Source organism: Pelodiscus sinensis, chromosome 21, assembly GCF_049634645.1.
Source record: "Pelodiscus sinensis isolate JC-2024 chromosome 21, ASM4963464v1, whole genome shotgun sequence".
Classification (NCBI taxonomy): domain Eukaryota; kingdom Metazoa; phylum Chordata; order Testudines; family Trionychidae; genus Pelodiscus; species Pelodiscus sinensis.
In genome coordinates, this window is record NC_134731.1 from 9,460,438 (window position 1) to 9,478,619 (window position 18,182).

The following is an 18,182-nucleotide window of genomic DNA, read 5'->3' on the forward strand; positions in this document are numbered from 1 at the left end:
AAATGGTCCTGGAAGAGTTCAGGGGGAAAGGTTTTTATTCCCGTTATTTCCTGACCCAAAAGAAAACGGGAGGGTGGAGACCGATTCTTGATCTGCATCAGCTCAACGGTTACCTGCAGAAAAGACGTTTCAAGATGGTAACTCTAACCACAGTAATTCCATCTCTAGATCACAACAACTGGTTTGCGGCCCTCGACTTACAGGATGCGTATTTTCACATTACAGTCCATCCGGCGCACAGACGCTTCTTACGCTTCGTGATAAACAACGACCATTTCCAGTACAGGGTCCTCCCCTTTGGCCTGGCGTTGGCCCCCAGAGTTTTTTCAAAGACTCTAGTGGTCGTCACGGCATACCTCCGTTGCCAGCATGTTCTCATTTTTCCGTATCTGGACGACTGTCTTATAAGGGCACCAACGCATCAGGAAACCGTGCAAATGGTCTTGTTAACCAGAAGCACGTTCGATTCTCTCGGTCTGATAATAAACGAACAGAAGTCAACCATTGCTCCAACACAGAATATAAAGTTTATAGGGGCAATCCTAGATTCTATCACGGCAAGGGCATACTTGCCCCTAGACAGGTTTCAAGCGATACAAGACCTACTGAAGGTCCTCGACATCGCCCCAACTGTGTCCGTCCATACGTGCCTTCATCTTCTAGGCCACATGGCATCTACCACGTTCGTGGTCCCACATGCAAGACTTCACTTCAGAAATCTTCAACATTAGTTGCGAAGAGTATACGTCCCACAAAAGCACAACACTCACAAGACGGTCGTTGTGCCACCTCATGTCTGCGATTCCCTACGTTGGTGGAAACGCTCAGAGAATCTCCTTTCCGGAGACCTTTCCGGAGACAAACCCGGAGTGGGTAGGAGGGCGGAACGTGGAGCACCCACGGGGACACATCTCGAAGAACGATCGTTACTACACCAGGTGAGTAACTTCCCCTTCTTCTTCGAGTGGTCCCCATGGGTGCTCCACTCTAGGTGACTACAAAGCAGTAGTCAAGATGAGCACCGGGTCAATGATTATTTGTAGAGGCTAGAACCGCAGACGCTACTGCTGCGTCTGGGGCCCAGCGCCGTACTATAGCATAATGATGAATGAAAGAAGTGCTAGAGGACCAGGTGGCTGCCCGGCAAATGTCACTGAGAGGGACGCCTCGGGCAAAGGCGGTGGAGGTGGCCACTGCTCTAGTGGAATGAGCAATAGGTTGAGAAAGGAGAGGCCTTCCTTTGAGCGAATGACATGTTGAAATGCAATCGGTAATCAGTCTAGCTATCCGTTGACTGGAAAGAGGATTGCCTCTGGAACGCTGCACTATGGACACGAGTAGCCTGTCCGTACGTCTCCAAGAGCACCTTCTTTCTATGTAAAAAGCGAGTGCTCGTCGCACGTCAAGCATGTGAAGCAAGGTCTCTGATGGAGAAGCATTTGGTCTGGGATAAAAGGCAGTCAAAACTATAGGTTCATTGATATGAAAAGAGGTATTGACCTTGGGAGTGAACGCCGGATGTAGGCGCAATGTCACTGTGCCCTTTGAAAAGGATGTGTAGGGAGGACTTGCCATTAACGCCCCTAACTCACTAACTCTGCGTGCCGAGGTGAAATAGCAATAGCCCAATCTTGTCTCCCTCTCACCTCCACTTTATTTATAGTGAGAAGAAAAAGTGACTCTACCTTTTCATGCTCCCTATAGTATATTTATTTGAGCTCCAAGGCAAATTAGTGAGAGCGTTGCCCCTTTAATTAATGTTTCCTTTGGAAAACTGGTGCAATTTCTTTTCCTTTAAGCTCCCTCCCATTTGCACATGGTTTAGAAACCTGCAATTCTTGCAAACACAGAGGTTCTTGGAAAGGCAGAGTTCTTGCCTCCCACATGGCATAGTGTTCCTCTTGTATTTCTGTTTATTAGCAGCCATGCAACATGTAAGGAGAGGGGTTTTTGATGAGGGATTTCAGGGTACATCTACACTACTGAGGATGATTGAAGCTGCCACTGTCGATCTTCCAGGGTTCGAATTAGTGGGGTCTGGTTAAGACAGCTAATTCAAATTCAGAGGGGTGCGTGGGCTGATGCTGGTAGTCCTGCTTTCACCAGGAGTAAAGGAAGTTGAAGGGAGAGTGTTTTCACTTCAACTTCCTGCAGTATGGACAGTGCCAAAAGCGGAGTTAAGGTACTTTGACTTCAACTACACAATTAACGTAGCTGAAGTAGTGAATCTTAATTCGACCTTGTCCCATAGTGTAGATATACCCTCAGATGGATTGCAGGCCTTGGGAGCCATAGCTGTTGTCTTACAGAAAGCAGAGTAACTTATAACTAAATATTCAGATACTTAATTTGTTTCCTCTCTTATTTGAATCCCATTAAAGGCTAATGGGTTTCAATTTTGACTTCAGAAAATATAGTTAGAATAGGAGACACCTTTTTACAGCAGCAATAAACTTGGTAGGGAAGCTCCATTTATTTTTAATACACACGACTTTAATATAGTGTAATTCACAGTCTCTTTCTATTTTTTCAGTATGTGGAAAGAGCTCGGTAGTTTCTGCCTCTCTTGATATGGAATTCTACACCCCTTTACTCCCCCTCCTTTTCTCAGCATGCCAGGAAAACTTTTTCTCACTCTGAAGATTCTATGGAAGGCTGTCTGTTTGCTTTTGTGCACTGGATTTTCCATAAAAATTGAGAATGGAAGCAATTTTTAAAAGAGAATGACTGTGAAGAAGCAGGTTCGATTAAATTCTGTTTTGTGTCCATACAAATCAAAAGCAAAATGATGAAGTGATTTAAATGCTTCAAAGGGGTAGCTGAGTTAGTATATAACTGGGAAAACTTAATAAATAACAAATAATCTAGCAGCACCTTAAAGACTAACAAAACATGTAAATGGTATCATGAGCCTTCATGGGCACAACCCACTTCTTCAGATGGCTGGAGAATTAAAAGTCCAGATGGAAGAATAAATAAGGGAAGGAGGGTGGGGGGAGGAAGAGAAGTAGGAGAAGAGAAAATAATAATAAAAAAAATAATAGTGAATTAAATGGTTCAAATTACAAGAGGCTGATAAGAACAATTTGCACCTCTATAAGTACCTGTTGTTTGTTTGGTTAAGTCATTAGGATGTGGAAGGTAGTGTGCCAGGCAGCCAATATATATTCCTCTGTGATAGGAATCAAATGTGTAAATAAACCCTTCCCTGTGTATTCGGCTTGTGGAATTGGCTTGAAACAACAGGGTGACTTGGAGATCCATTAATGAGTGCCCAGGCAGGCTAAAGTGTTCTCCAGCAGGTTTCTGTGTGTTGCCTTTTCGGATATCTGATTTGTGTCCATTAATTCTTTCCCGTAGAGACTGTCCAGTTTGGTCAATATCCATGGCAGTGGGGCATGTCTGGCATTAGATGGCATAGATCACGTTAGTGGTTGTGCAGCTAAATGAGCTCCTGATATAGTGGCTAATGTGGTTGGGTCCAGTGATGGAATTGCTTGTATAGATGTGTGGACAGGAATGAATAAAGATATTGGCTGGCTCGCACACTACCTTCCACATCCTAATGACTTAACTAGCCAAACGAACAATGGATACTTATAGAGGTGCAAATTGTTTTTATCAGCCTTTTGTAACTTGGAACAGTCTAATTCACTATGTTTTTCTTTTTTTTTCTTTCCTCCCTCCTTTAAAAGAGGAGCTGTTTATCCATGTACATCACTCCCTCAATTCCACTTCCATTGCAGTCTTCATCCAGACCTGCATTGCCATGCCCCTAGATGCCTCTATTTTCTACTTAAATCCCAGCTCTACAGTCCAACAAGTAGAGTATGCTACAGCCTGTGTCCAAAACCATGTAAACAACACAAACTGCCCTATCCCCACAACCCCTCCTCCATTGCAAGATGCCGTCCACATCTGTCTCACTCATGTTTCCACTCTCTCCCTTCATGTAATCTGGATATGCTTGGTACAACAGCTCTTTCCATTAACTCCCCATCTCATTTCAAATCCCCTGTGAAAACAGTTTGTCACCTCCCTGAACCTGCTCTTCTTTTGTTTTCTCATCACTGTTTAGTCCCATAAAGAATAGTGATAGAAATGTAGCCGTGTTAGTCTGGGGTAGTTGAAGCAAAATGCAGGACAATGTAGCACTTTAAAGACTAACAAGATGGTTTATTAGATGATGAGCTTTCGTGGGCCAGACCCACTTCCTCAGATCAAATAGTGGAAGAAAGTAGTCACAACCATATATACCAAAGGATACAATTAAAAAAAAAAGAACAAATATGAAAAGGACAAATCACATTGCAGAACAGAAGGGGGATGCGGGGGGGTGGGAAGGGGGAGGAAGGAAGGTAAGTGTCTGTGAATTGCTGATATTAAAGGTAGGGAGAGTGGGATGTTTGTGAGTTAATGGTATTACAGGTGATAATTGGGGAAACTGTCTTGGTAATGGGTGAGAAAGTTCAAAGTCTTGTTAAGTCCTTGGTGATAAGTGTCGAATTTTAACATGAATGACAGTTCAGAGGATTCCCTTTCAAGTGCAGATGTAAAAGGTCTTTGTAGCAGAATGCAGGTGGCTAAGTCATTTAGAGAGTGTCCTTTCTGGTTAAAGTGGCAAGAAACTGTTTTCTCTTTGTGATCTTGTCTGATATCTGTTTTGTGGGCATTAATCCTTTGGCGAAGTGTCTGAGATGTTTGTCCAATGTACATAGCAGACGGACACTTTCGGCACATGATAGCATAGATTATATTTCTGGATGCGCAGGAATATGTGTTCTTGATCTTATAACTTACTTGGTTAGGTCCAATAATGGTATCAGCAGAATGAATATGTGGACAAAGCTGGCAACGGGGTTTGTTGCAAGGGAAGGTACCAGGGTTGGTATTAGTGTGGTATGTCCTGTGGTGGTTGGTAAGAATCATCTTGAGGTTAGGTGGTTGTCTATATGAGACTATGGGTCTGTCTCCCAGAGCCTCTTTGAGTATGGTATCCTGTTCCAATATAGGCTGTAGTTTATTGATAATGTGTTGGACAGGTTTTAGTTGGGGGTTGTAGGTGATGACAAGTGGTGTTCTATTGTTGGTTTTCTTGGGTCTGTCTTGAAGTAGATGGTTTCTAGGTATTCGTCTGGCTCTTTCAATTTGCTTTTTTATTTCTCTGGGTGGGTAGTTGAGATTTATAAATGCTTGGTAGGGATCCTGAAGCTTCTGGTCTCTGTCAGTGGGGTTAGAGCAGATGCGGTTGTATCGAAGGGCTTGGCTATAGACGATGGATCGTGTGGTGTGTTCTGGATGGGAGCTGGATGCATGTAGGTAACTGTATGAGTCGGTGGGTTTTCTGTAGAGAGTGGTGTCTAATTTTCCATTGTTGATTTGTACGGTGGTGTCCAGGAAGTGGATCTCTCGTGTAGAATGGTCCAGGCTGAGGTTGATGGTGGGGTGTAGGTTGTTGAAATCTCTGTGGAATATCTCCAGTGTTTCTTGGCCATGTGTCCAGATCATAAAGATGTCATCGATGTACCGTAGGTAGAGGAGGGGTGAAAGGGGACGGGAGTTGAGGAAACGTTGTTCTAGGTCAGCCATAAAGATGTTAGCATACTGTGGGGCCATGCGTGTACCCATGGCTGTGCCGCTGATCTGGAGGTATAAGTTGTTCTCAAACTGGAAATAATTGTGGGTGAGAACAAAGTTACATAGGTCTGCTATCAGGTTGGCAGTAGTGTCCTCTGGGATAGTGTTTCTAATTGCTTGTAATCCGTCTTCATGTGGGATGTTGGTATATAGAGCTTCTACATCCATGGTGGCAAGGATGGTATTATTGGGGAGGTTATCGATGTTTTGTAGTTTCCTTAGGAAGTCAGTAGTGTCTCGGAGATAGCTGGGGGTATTGGTTACGAAGGGTTTGAGAAGAGTCCCATAAATGCTAGTCCCATAAAGCATTTGGGGACATGGTATTCAGGGAGTGAACCTGCTCAAAAAGGTGCATTTCACTGCTTGATCTAATTTTAAGAAATGCAGCCTTCAGAAGGAACTCCACCTCATAACAAAGAGCCAGAAATATCCAGATACCTTAGCTTTGACATAAAAATGAAGGAAAATAAGGTTTGAAGATGCTGTTATGCCGGATCAAAAATGAGAATGCAGTTCAGCGCCTCAAATCTTAAATGTTTACATATTCGGGGGATATTACACTTATGTCAACTATAAACTGCCACATAAAAATATTGCAAACAAGAAGAAATTGTTATACAGGCAGTCCCCGACTTACGTGGATCCGACTTACGTCGGATCCCTAGATACGAACGGGGTGAGGCAACTCCCGCACATGCGCAGCAGCATTCCCGGGGCTCGCTCACCTGGGTCCTAGGATCCTCCTCCTCCTCGGGCCGGCTCCGACTGGGGTCCCGCAGAGCTGCCGGGCAGAGGAAAAGTGCCTCCCCACGCCCGCTGCCCCCCTCCACCCCCCTGCCAGCAACAGGCTGCCCCCTCCCCTGAGCAACAGGCTGCCGAACAGCAGACAAAAGCAGCCTCTCTGCCCCTCCTCCCCTCTATACATGCCGGGCTCCCGGAGCACAGCAGCGTCCCCGGGGCTCGCTCACCTGGGTCCTAGAATCCACCTCCTCCTCCTCTTCCGCCGGCTCCAACTGGCCTCTGCCTGCAGCAGCTGGCCACAGGGACAGGGATCCCGCAGAGCTGTCGGGCAGAGGAAAAGTGCCTCCCCACGCCCGCTGCCCCCCCCCCCCCCCCCGCGGCCTCGCATCCTGCACGCCTCCCCCCTCCCCCCCTGCCAGCAACAGGCTGCCCCCTCCCCTGAGCAACAGGCTGCCGAACAGCAGACAAAAGCAGCCTCTCCGCCCCTCCTCCCCCTATACATGCTGGGCTCCCTGGGCAAACAAAGACTCCACCAAAACAAACAAAGTGCTGGCCTCATTGTGTTAGCAAAAAAAGGACCCTCCTCCTAGAACCCTGGGTGGTGTGTGGAAATAAAGCTATTAGCTCAAAGCATGGTGCAGAGCTGTTTGGTATTTGATGAGTTACTCCTTTAGTCCTGAGTTTGTCACAGGGACAGAAATAGATGTGAAATCTTCTGAACAGGGGAACAGACAGCAAAACAAACATTAGAGGGGAGTTAACCTTTCCCTATGCTATCCAAAACTAAAACAAATGTTTGGCTAGAGTTTCCCCTACAATATGTACCAGTTCCGACTTACATACAAATTCAACTTAAGAACAAACCTACAGTCCCTATCTTGTACGTAACCCGGGGACTGCTTGTAATTGACTCTAATTAGATGCTGATTTTAACATTTCTTCAAGACTGAATATCTCTGAAACTTATCTAACAGATGGGCCATGTTCCATTCTCCAGAGAAGATCCAACTATTTTCTTATTTCTGGTCAGTTAAAATTTTGTTTTCATGTGACCACACAGTAGAAGGATCTTTAAAATAGATATAAACTATTCAACACACACTTAAATGTACCAATTTCAACCTGTATTTAATATTGGCCATTTCTCTATCCCTTCCTCAATGTGGCCTTTTAAGAGGGACAGACCAGCAGATGAGAAATTGACAAGCTGTCAGACAGAAGGAAGAAATATCACTTCCCGAAGTCAGAGCTCATTTTCTAGCAATAAAACCAGACATAGAGCTGAAAGGAAATGCCAGGAGCACAGGCAGCAGCATCTCAATAGACAGACACAGCTGGCACAGATACACATTTAACCAGGGGTCCAGGCTAGGCTTCACATAGATAGAAACTATTAATGGCTATAGAAGCAGCATTGTGGATAATAAAAGCCATTTGCAAATACAAAGATACAGCAGCTAAAAAGCGGGTTAGTGTTAAACTACCTTCTAGCTGAAGAAAAGATGTCAGGTTTAACACAAGCATCTTACATTGCATCACAAAGTTGTTTTAAGGGCACCACTTTCCACTATTCCACTTATACAATAATTCCTCATGTAACACTATAGATATGTTTCAGAAACCGTGTTATGCGGGGTCAATTTTCCCATTGCAAATTGGGGGTTGCGTTTCAAGCGATGGTGTATGTTGGGACCAGGACATAAGGTTGGGGGAGAAAGGGGACTGGGTTACAGCAGGGAGGGGAAGTGTTTGACTCTGGGGAAGGGAAGAGGAGGAGAGGGATTGGGTTGGGAGTATGCCCCTGTGACGGGTCTGCCGGGACCCGCACTCGTCCGATGAGGGGGAGGGAGTCAGCGGGCAATGGCGTGGCAAGCGGCGAACCCTCCGCCGCTTTGCAGGGAGCTGGGGGAAGCCCCACACAGCCACTGGCAACGGGCCAGCTGGGGAAATCGTGTTATTCTGGGGGTGGTTGTGTAATTCAAAAAATGTTCCCTAAAAAAAAAAAAATCATGCTATCGCAAAAACGTGTTAAGTGGGCATGTGTTAAATGAGGAATTACTGTATGTGGCTAATACCACATTATGCGCGCGCACACACAGGCTGACATAAGATAATTAATTTCAGTATTCAAAAACAGATAATAAATATACATTTATTTTCAATTAGCATTATTTTCAATTAGCATTGGCTGAGTGGATAGCAGAAATGGCTGCAAACCCTGAAGAATTTGCTCAGCTGTTTAGGGAAGATGACCAATTTTCATCTACAGCAGTGACCCTCAAAGTGGACGCTAATAGGTTGCTCTGCTTTATCTATCTAAAGGCTCCACTACAAAGTCCCCAGTCCTGGCCCAGCAACTAACCTCCCAGCCCCACCGGGCAGCCTCGTTGCCAGCAGCCCACTAGATTGCCAGCCCTCAGGGCTCCCAGCTGCCAGCCCTCCACCGGAACTCTGTGGTCCTGAAACATCCTGGTCCGATGTTGCCAGACTAGAGGGTCCCAATTTAGAGAGGTGCAAGCTGTAGTGTTTTCTACTTAAATTAATCAGTCCTGGCCCTTTTACTCTCTCTTCACAGGGGATCCTTTGATCTATTTGACTAGAACAGCCAAATTAAATGTGAATGGCTGAGGTTCATTGTGAGAAGATGAAATTTGTTACGTATTTTTCTGGTTCTCTTCGGACAGAAATTACCAATATTCCTTTTACCCCATGATAGGAGACTTGGTCTGCACCAGGGGTTCTCAACCTTTTTCTTTGCTGAGGCCCTCCAACATACTATAAAAACTCAGCCCACCTTTTCCACAGCTGCTTTTCTGTATATAAGTCAGGGCCAGCATTAGGGGGGTAAGAAGCTGGGCAACTGCCTGGGGTCCCATGCCACAAGGATCCCTGTAAAGTTAAATTGTTCAGGCTTTGGCTCCAGCCCAAGGTAACAGGGCTCAGAACCCTAGGCTTCAGTCCCATGCAGTGGGACTTCAGCCCTAGGCCCAGCAAGTCTAATGCTGGCTCTACTTGGACCATCTCCAGAAACTGGCTGGCAGACCTTCAGAAGGCACCAGGCCGCTGGTTGAGAACCACTGTCTACACCAGGGGTTGGCAACCCCTGGCACACATGCCGTAAGTGGCACGTGAGCCAATTTTCCTTGGCTCGTGAGGCGGGAGCTCAGCTCCTCTCCGCCTCCTTTGGCAGCTGGGAGTCTATGCCACTGTTCCTTTAATGTGTGTGTCTACGCAGCGACACACACAAATCTAAGCCCGTTCAACTGCAGCAGCACTCGCTTTCCTCCTGCTCTTGAGGAGGGGGAATGTTGCAGCCACAGGCTGGTTGTGGACCAGAATGGGGTTTTTGAAACTGCGGGTGGGTGGATTGCTGCCATCAGGGGTTGGAGCGGGCAGGTGGGTTGCTGCCATCAGGGGTTGAAGCCTGGGGTTGGGTATGTATTGCATATCCTGAAAAAACTATTGCTCTTTGCATATACATAGTACTGACTGGCTTGTTTGCTACTTAAAGTATCAAACTACGAGCCCGAGATTGGAGAACTCAGCAAGGCCAAGGATCACACTAAACTATAAGATCTGCAACTTAATTTATTTATTAATGAAGCTGCTGTTAGAATGACTGTTATTGACTTTAAAAAGTACCACTGGCACTCAGACCTCTGCACAGAGGTGAATAGGTCAAAACTTGGAACCCCACCACAGAAAGTTTGCTGACCCATGGACTACGCTACAGACTTGTATTGGTATAACCACATCACTCATAGGTGAGGAAAATCCACACCACTGAACAGAAGGCTAATAAAGTATTCCAGAAAGCCGATCAATCTCAGAGTAACTAACAGACTGATCATTTTAAATCAATAAATTAACAAAATATTTTAGTCAAGACTTCTGTGGGGTCCTACAAACAATATTCTCTTGGAAATGCAGATTTAACAGTGGTATTGTTATCCTGGAGTGACTAGGTCCATTATATTAGAACCCTTTCAAGTTGTCAAGGAAACATGTGCTCATGAGCTCCCCTAGGATACATTTGGGACTTACTCTCTGTTTAATGGATTTCTTCCCTCTACGATGGGGACAAGCCTCCCAATGGCACAAATGCAGCCCAGGTGGCGTACATTAAAAGCTTAACAAAATGCAGTTAGTTTATTTAATTATTAGTTAAGATAAAGGTGATTGGCAAAAGGAAGGCAGAAAAGAGAATGAAAAAGAAAACATGGTTGCTTCCCCTTCCCCCAGCTATCTAATGTGGTTCTCAGTCAGGGTTGCCAGGACACCTTCCCACCCCCTGCTTACCTGGTTTGGCAGGGGCTTGTCTTGTGGCTGAAACAGAAAAACAAAATGGCCGCCAGCAAAAAAGCCTCCTCTTAAAGGGGCACTGCTGATTTTTTTATTTATTTATTTTTGCTCAATAACTGCTGTCAGGATCCTTTTTTTTCCCCTCAACAACTTTGGTCTCCCCCTTTTTTTTCTCCAACAAATTTTTTTTCCCGGTGGGTTTTTTTGGGGGGGTGGAGGGGAGGGCAGTTTAGTATTTTTGGTTAAACCATCTAGCAACCCTATTCTCAGTTGCAATAGATATAATGTGTATCAATGCCAGCTTTTCACTCTTGCTGCCCTTTATGCATGGGACGAGCTTTTTGTAAACACCTGCAGAGCCATCTTGTTGTCCTATAAATTCCTCCTTAAAACTGACCTCTTCTCTGATGCCTACAGAAACCTTGGCTGCTGGTGTGCTGGAAATACAGCCTATCATGCTGACCCAATGTTGTCCCATTGTTGCCTTTTGCTGCCTCTCTGTTTATTGTAGGGTTGCCGGATGGTTTAAAACAGCATGGCCCTTTAAGTGTGTGCAGAGTCAGAATAAGAAAGGGGAGCGGTTGAGCACTAAGACCCAGGGAAGGCATTGCTTCCCTTGTTCTTTAGGCTTTTCTCTGGAGGCCATTTTGTTTTCTTGATCAAGCCAGAACACAACTTCCCTGCGGAACCAGGTAAGCAGGAGGTCCGGGGGTCCGAGGGAGGTGGGGAGGAGGCCGGGGGCTGGGCCCAGTTGTAGAGTGTGTCATAGGATTGCCAGGTGTCCAGTATTTTCACCTCTTGGCAGGGAAAAAAAACCAGAAAAAAACAGACATTTTAGGTGTCTGGTATTTTCTGAACTTTTTTACTGGACAGGAGGCAAAAATACCACACTGTCCAAGTCAATACCGGACACCTGGCAACCCTAGTTTATTGTATTGACCTGTTATGTCTCCATCTGTAAGCTCTTTGTGACTGGGACAATCTCTTTGTTCTGTGTATGTACAGTGCTGCGTCAATGGATCCTGTAGGCATTACCACAATACAATTAGTACATAATCATGTCAGCAAACATTTAGGCCTATTCTAAGTTGTGAACTATTGTTGGCTGACAATTGCCTTTGCTCTGCCTTGGCCTGGATATCTGGACTGTCATGCATTGTAAATTATGTGTGGAAATTGATTATGCTAATTAAAAGTAAATGGAAGCATGATGGGGGTTTGGAGAAGACCTTATCCTTACTTGGTGTCCAGCCATAACAAATGAGTACAGGAAATGGTGATGGCAGCAGCAGCATAATTGTTTGGGTCTAGGCTGACTCATGAGAGTTCAGGCATCTGTCAAAGAGTGACAAAGGAAGGAAGCCATCGACTTCTCTTGTCACTGAGAAATCTCGTCATCTTCCAGCCTTAATCCCATCTATATGGGATCAGCCTATTGAGTCCTTTTTTCTCAATTCTAGTCTATCTTGAAGCAGTTTCTTGTAAAATCCTCAGCTAATCGCATCCTTTTATATGATAATTATAGGTCTTTCAACACTTCTCTTACCCTTCACTTCTAAGTCTAACACCCTGTTACATATATATTCTTCTTCTTAATTTTTTTTCCAGGTGTCAAAATCATCTAACCCTGGACCTTCAACTTTTCAATAATTAGCATCACCTTCACACTTGCCCTAGTTTTCTGTAGGAATGTAAAATCCTGTTTCATCAGTTAAGTGGTTAAATCTTACGTTTAACCCATTAACTGCTTAAACGTGGGCGGGCAGGGGGCCACTCCAGGCTGGAGTGTCCCCCTACTGTGGGTGGGGGCTGCTTCGACTGGGCACACTGCTCCACGCTGTGGGTGGATGGAGATCTGCTCCAGCTGCCAGTTAACTGGTTAACTATCCATATCCCTAGTTGCTTGTGCCTTTTCTGTTTTTGCAAGTTGTCCAAGCTGTGCTTCCAAGCTTGGAAAGAGTTTTAGAGCCTATTTGAACATCACTCTGACTTTATATCCAGGTTAATCTTCCCATATATTTTCCATGTAAAATTCTGGTCCACTGTGTCCAACAGAAAGAGAGAAAACTTTTAACAGAACAAATGTACCAAAAGATGATGCATCCCTTTTTTCCCCCCAATGCTCATTGGAAATATTTCTGTTGTTTCCCTGGGAGATATCTGACATATTGGTGTTTAATTAAATATCCATCACCAGTAAAGTTAGTTTTCCAAGATTATTCTCCTCCATTAAGCTATGTCACACTGTGTGAGGGAGGATAAAAGAGGAGGGTTATTTAAAATAAGATGCTGTGTCACTGTATAGCAAGAATATAGCGCACACTTACTGCAACAGTATGTAGATGACAGTTCATTGCATTCACTGGATTGCACATACCAGTCAAATGGCTTAATGGCTTTGAGACTGAATTACTCCATGTTTTTCTTTCTGAAGTTTCAAGTGATGCCAGCTTACAAATGTGATTCTAATTGCCCTGCTTAACTTAACAACAGCTATGTCAGGTTTGTACTCAGATGTAGGACCTGTGCAGAAAACCTCTGAAGGCTATAGAAGTGGGGTTGATGACACACTGTTAATCTCTGTGTTCCACCTAAACAGTGTCCCCTGCACATGTATTAAGAGACTTAAACATGAACTACCAGTGTCTTTTTTTTTAAATTGAGTTGATGCCATCTTTTACTTCATGATTTATACATAGTCCTAAAAAGTGGGAGGGGAAGGAAGAGGTGGGTTTTTGTTTTTGTTCTGAGAAAGTGTTTTCTCTCACTCTCCTCAGCCTCCATTTATCTTCCTTCCCATATCACTCAGGCCTGATCACTGCTGTGCCTCCACCTTGTCAAACTTCAGCTATTATAACAACAAGATCACATAAGAACGGCCATACTGGGTCAGATCAAAGGTCCATCTAGCCCAGTATCCTGTCTGCCAAAAGTGGTCAATAGCAGATGGGAGGAATCACAATAGGTAATCCTCACTTGATCACTCCCCTGTCACCAGAGAAACAGAGGCTAGGGATACCATTCCTACCTATCCTGGATAATAGCCATTGATGGACTTAACCTACATGAATCTGTCTAGCTCTTTTTTGAACCCTGTTAAAGTTCTAGTCTTCATCGCATCCTCTGGTAGGGAGTTCCATGGGTTGACTGTGCGCTGAGTGAAGAAAAACTTCTTTTTGTTTATTTTAAACCCGCTGCCTATTAATTTCATTTGGTGACCCCTAGTTCTTATATTGTGCAAATAAGTAAATAACTTATCCGTATTCACTTTTTCCACACTAATCATGATTTTATAGACTTCTAAGTTTCTTCTTTTTTAAGCTAAAAAGTCCAAGTCTTTTTAATCTTTCTTCATATAGGACCTGTTCCAAACCCATAATAATTTTTGTTGCCCTTTTCTGAACCTTTTCTCATGCCAATATATCTTTTTTTAGATGAAGTGACCACATCAGTACGCAGTATTTCAAGATGATGGCGTACCATGGTTTTATGTAGAGGCAATAAGATATTTTCTGTCTTCTTCTCTATCCCTTTTTTAATGACTCCTATCATTCTGTTTGCTTTTTTGACTGCCGCTGCACACTGAGTGGATGTTTCCAGAGAACTATCTACAATGACTCCAAGATCTCTTTCTTGAGTAGTTGTAGCCAAATTAGTCCCCATCATATTTTATGTATAGTTGGGGTTATTTTTTCCAATGTGCATTACTTTACATTTATCAACATTAAATTTCATTTGCCATTTTGTTACCCAATCACTTAGTTTGCTGAGATCTTTTTTAAGCTCTTCATAACATAAAAGATGTTTAACATTTAAACTTCTCTACCACCTGCATCACATTGTGGGCCACACCTCTTTGACCAGGAGTGAGTAGTGCTTTCTAACCTGGAATGGTTTATGCAGTATACACGGTAAAAAAACAAAAATTATTCTCTTCGACTGCAATTGCAGTAACCTGAACTAAGCAATTGCAACAATGTGCCCAGTGATTACCTTTAAATCTTTTTATCAGATCTCAATGGACAGGGGCCTGTCTTGGTAAATAATTTACAATGCCCATGAGTGTGGTTTTTACTCTGCTAATTTTGTTTCCATAGAAACTTGTGCAATCTTTCTGCTTTGTGTTGCCTTAGGCAAATCAATAATGATTTTTTGCACATTAAGCAGAGGGCCACTACACTCTGAAGGCAGGAGAATAACAGTCAGAGATGTTAGTAATTGCAAACCATATAGGTACTGCAGTATAATACATAGCATCTTTCCCATACTGATGGCCTTAAGACTGTATCTTAGTGTTTGTCATGTGGAGGTAAATGTGGATTTTTTTTCTGTGTAAGGTGCTAGGACCTGCTAAAATAGTTGACTTATTTACATAATTCTTTTGAATATTTTTGTCTGGGCCCTGCAGGCATGTTTGGTTGAAACATTAACTTGCTTCATTATAGGCCCAACTTTGGTGAGTGCTAAACAGCTTTTTTGGGAGGCTGAGTGCCAACAGCTCCCAGTGAAGTACAGGATTGAGCCCTATGACTTCTTTTTAAACCACATATGTGTATTAGACTTTTTTTGTTTTGGGGTTTCATTCAGATTAAGGAAATTACATGTGAAGAAAGAACAAATATAAAGTTTTCATGTGAAACACTCTTATCCCACATCTGCACTTAAAAGGTTTGCTATAATAGCTATCCTCACAAAATGTCCTAGAACAGGTGCCAGTATAGTTTATACCACTTCCCTGAGGATAGTAAACTACAGCCTCTCCCCAAGTTACGAACGAGTTACGGCCCAAACACTTGGCTGTAACTCGATCCGTTCATAACTCGGACCCCACCGCGCTGTTCGTAAGTGCAGGTTGCGTTCGTAACTCGGGGACTGCCTTTACGACTGCTCTATGGGAGCTTTGGTCGTAAGTGTGAACGGTCGTAACTCGACCGTTTGCAACTCGGGGAGCGGCTGTATACCAGCAAAAGCACTTTTTCCCAGTATAACTGCATCTCCACTAGGGCGTTTGTCAGAGTAGCTATTTTGGCAAACGCTGTACCTCTAGCTGATGTTATGCTGGCAGAACTTGTTAGTACAGACCAGGCCTAATGTTCTGGATTAGGGATGTAAAGGACTAGTTGACAGGATAGTCGACTAGTCGCCCCCCCCCCCCCCCTGCTGCCTCTATCAGATAGAGGAAGCAAGGGGTGGGGGAAGAGTGGGGTGCTTAAAAGTATCAGTGCTGCAGACGGAGCCCAGAGTTAGCTCGGGAGTCCTCAGCTGAGCCCGGGATCAACTGGGGCGCTTCCACTTTGAAATTCCAGGTAGAGCCCGGGATCAGCTGGGGCGTCCCCAGCTGACCCTGGGCTCTGTGCGGCTTGCCAGCTTTGAAATGTACAAGAGTCTGCAGTCGGGGTTCTTGTGCATTTCAAGGCGGAAGCGCCTGCGTGGAGCTCGGAGTCAGCGGGACTTCTCGCTGGTCCTGGGCTTCATGTGGCATTCCAACTAAATGCACAATAGCCCATGCTGAGGCTCTTGTACATTTCAAAGGCAGAAGTGCTTATCGACTAGTCCATCGATTTCCATCGACTACCTGACTAGCAAATTAATCACTCCTTAACATCCCTATTTTGGATCTGACCTGAATCACGAGAAGGCAGGCTATTAACCTTTTTAATGTTTAAAGGAGCAGTGCAGAGTAAAAGGCATGACACTTGCTATGTGGCCCAGTATAAGAAGCTGTACTTTGAAAAAATAGGAACTCTAATACAATGATGATGGGTGGCTATGTAGGAATATAAATGCTCAGTTATCCGGGGTTAACTTCTGTGCTATAGTCACCCACCTGGCCATGACTTATTCTGAGCATGGCCTTCTCCAAGCTCAAGCCAGGATGGTTTTTCATGTTTCAAACAGTTTGACAAATTTTAACTTGTAATTATTCCAACAAGAGGTATGTCTCTCTTACTGGTGGAGATGCTGTGGTGATCGATCTACCAGAGATCAATTTAGTAGGTCTAGTGAAGACCAGTGTTCCCTCTAAGCTGAGCCTCAGTACTGCTTCACGGGTGATTAATCAGCCCCATCCAGTCAGTGAGCTCCCCACAGAGCCCTGAGACTCTGACTGGGTAGGCCTGATGAAGACCCACTAAATTGACTGCCAATCAATCTCCTGTTGGCTCTGGTTCTCCACCAGAATGAAATGAGTAAGGGGAGTCAACAGGAAAGTGAATTCTATTGACCCTGTGCAGTGTGGACTTTGCGGTAAGTAGATCTAAGATACGTTAATTTGAGATACGCTACTAATGTAACTCAGATTGCATAGCTTAGATTGCATGGGGAAAATGGACTTTTTTGCTTCCTGATTGTTGTTTTTGTTTGGACATGTTCTCACAAAATCATCCCATCTATGTTGTTTTGAAGGGGAAGAGGATCTGATCCTGCAAAGCAGTGAGTGTTCACAACTCCACTGATTTCAGCTAGAGTTGCAAGGTAAGCCAAGTAATTCCTTATTTACCTGTTGAACAAAAAACTACAGGGAAACAATACAGTACTATCTAGATCCAGTAAGTCTTTTCCATCTCCAGTTTCTGAGACTTGTCTTGACTTAAAATGGCAAATTAACTTTTCAGAATTAGCCAATTTACTTAGCCCTAGAAGAGTTTGGGTGTTAAGTTTTAAAGATTCCCCATGCTCCCAGAGTGGATTATCTTTCATTTTCTCATTGGAACCAGTGAGAGTTTGTGCTGGAGCATAGCACAAAAGAAGAGGGATAAGTATTTAAAGATGGGCTTGTGTGACATATGGCACAGGGGCTTTGCATTACAGCTGCAGCTGGATTTCCCCAAATAGGAACTTGCTTTAAGTACTTGGTTATACAACTGCCTGCCAGCCGTTTGCTTTGCAATGTGGTATATCTGTGTAAAAGCCACAGCATATCTGGGCCTTCATACTGAGCTCAGCCCTGAGCACTGATGATTATGAAGCATTAATGTGTTTCTGAAATTAGACAATGATGTCCAAATCCAGTTTAAACAAAATAAACAGCTATTTGAGAATTGATGGCATATAATGCACAGGCAAAGGTCCAATCAGCAAAGTCAGGCAGAGACAAGACTAGAATCCTCTTGCAATCTTGTGCTCTAGGGCAGGCACTAGACGACATTCTTCCCTAGGGATGCTGGAAGGTGAGGCTGCTATGTGGTGTTCCGGGAGGATCTGCAATCTGTCTTGATAGCTGCTGTGCATTGCATGTTACTTTGCTAACTAGATAGCATGTTAGGATGTCTGAGTTCTGGAGTCCTAGACAAATGGTTCAGTTTAGACCTGGCCTTAGAGTTGTCAGTTTCGTTATCTCTACTTACAGATTGGTTAATTGCGCAGGATCAACCAGTAGGTGAATGGCAAGGATGAATTAGAACACAGGTCTCCTGAGTCGTAGTCCAGTGCTCTATGCGCTGCCTTCAGACATTAAAACTTTATAATTAATTACTGAGGTAGTAATTAACGATTGCATGTAG

The 18,182-nt window shown here is 44.1% G+C and overlaps 1 protein-coding gene across 6 annotated transcripts in view; it reads left to right on the forward strand.

Annotated features, from left to right (window-relative positions):
• CUEDC1 (CUE domain containing 1) overlaps positions 1-18,182 on the forward strand; it is a 168,613-nt gene that overhangs the window by 56,470 nt on the left and 93,961 nt on the right. For all 6 annotated transcript variants that reach the window (XM_075904801.1, XM_075904798.1, XM_075904803.1 and 3 more), the window contains exon 2: positions 17,086-17,154. The gene's annotated coding sequence lies outside the window, so the exon portion shown is untranslated. The remainder of the gene's footprint in view (positions 1-17,085; positions 17,155-18,182) is intronic.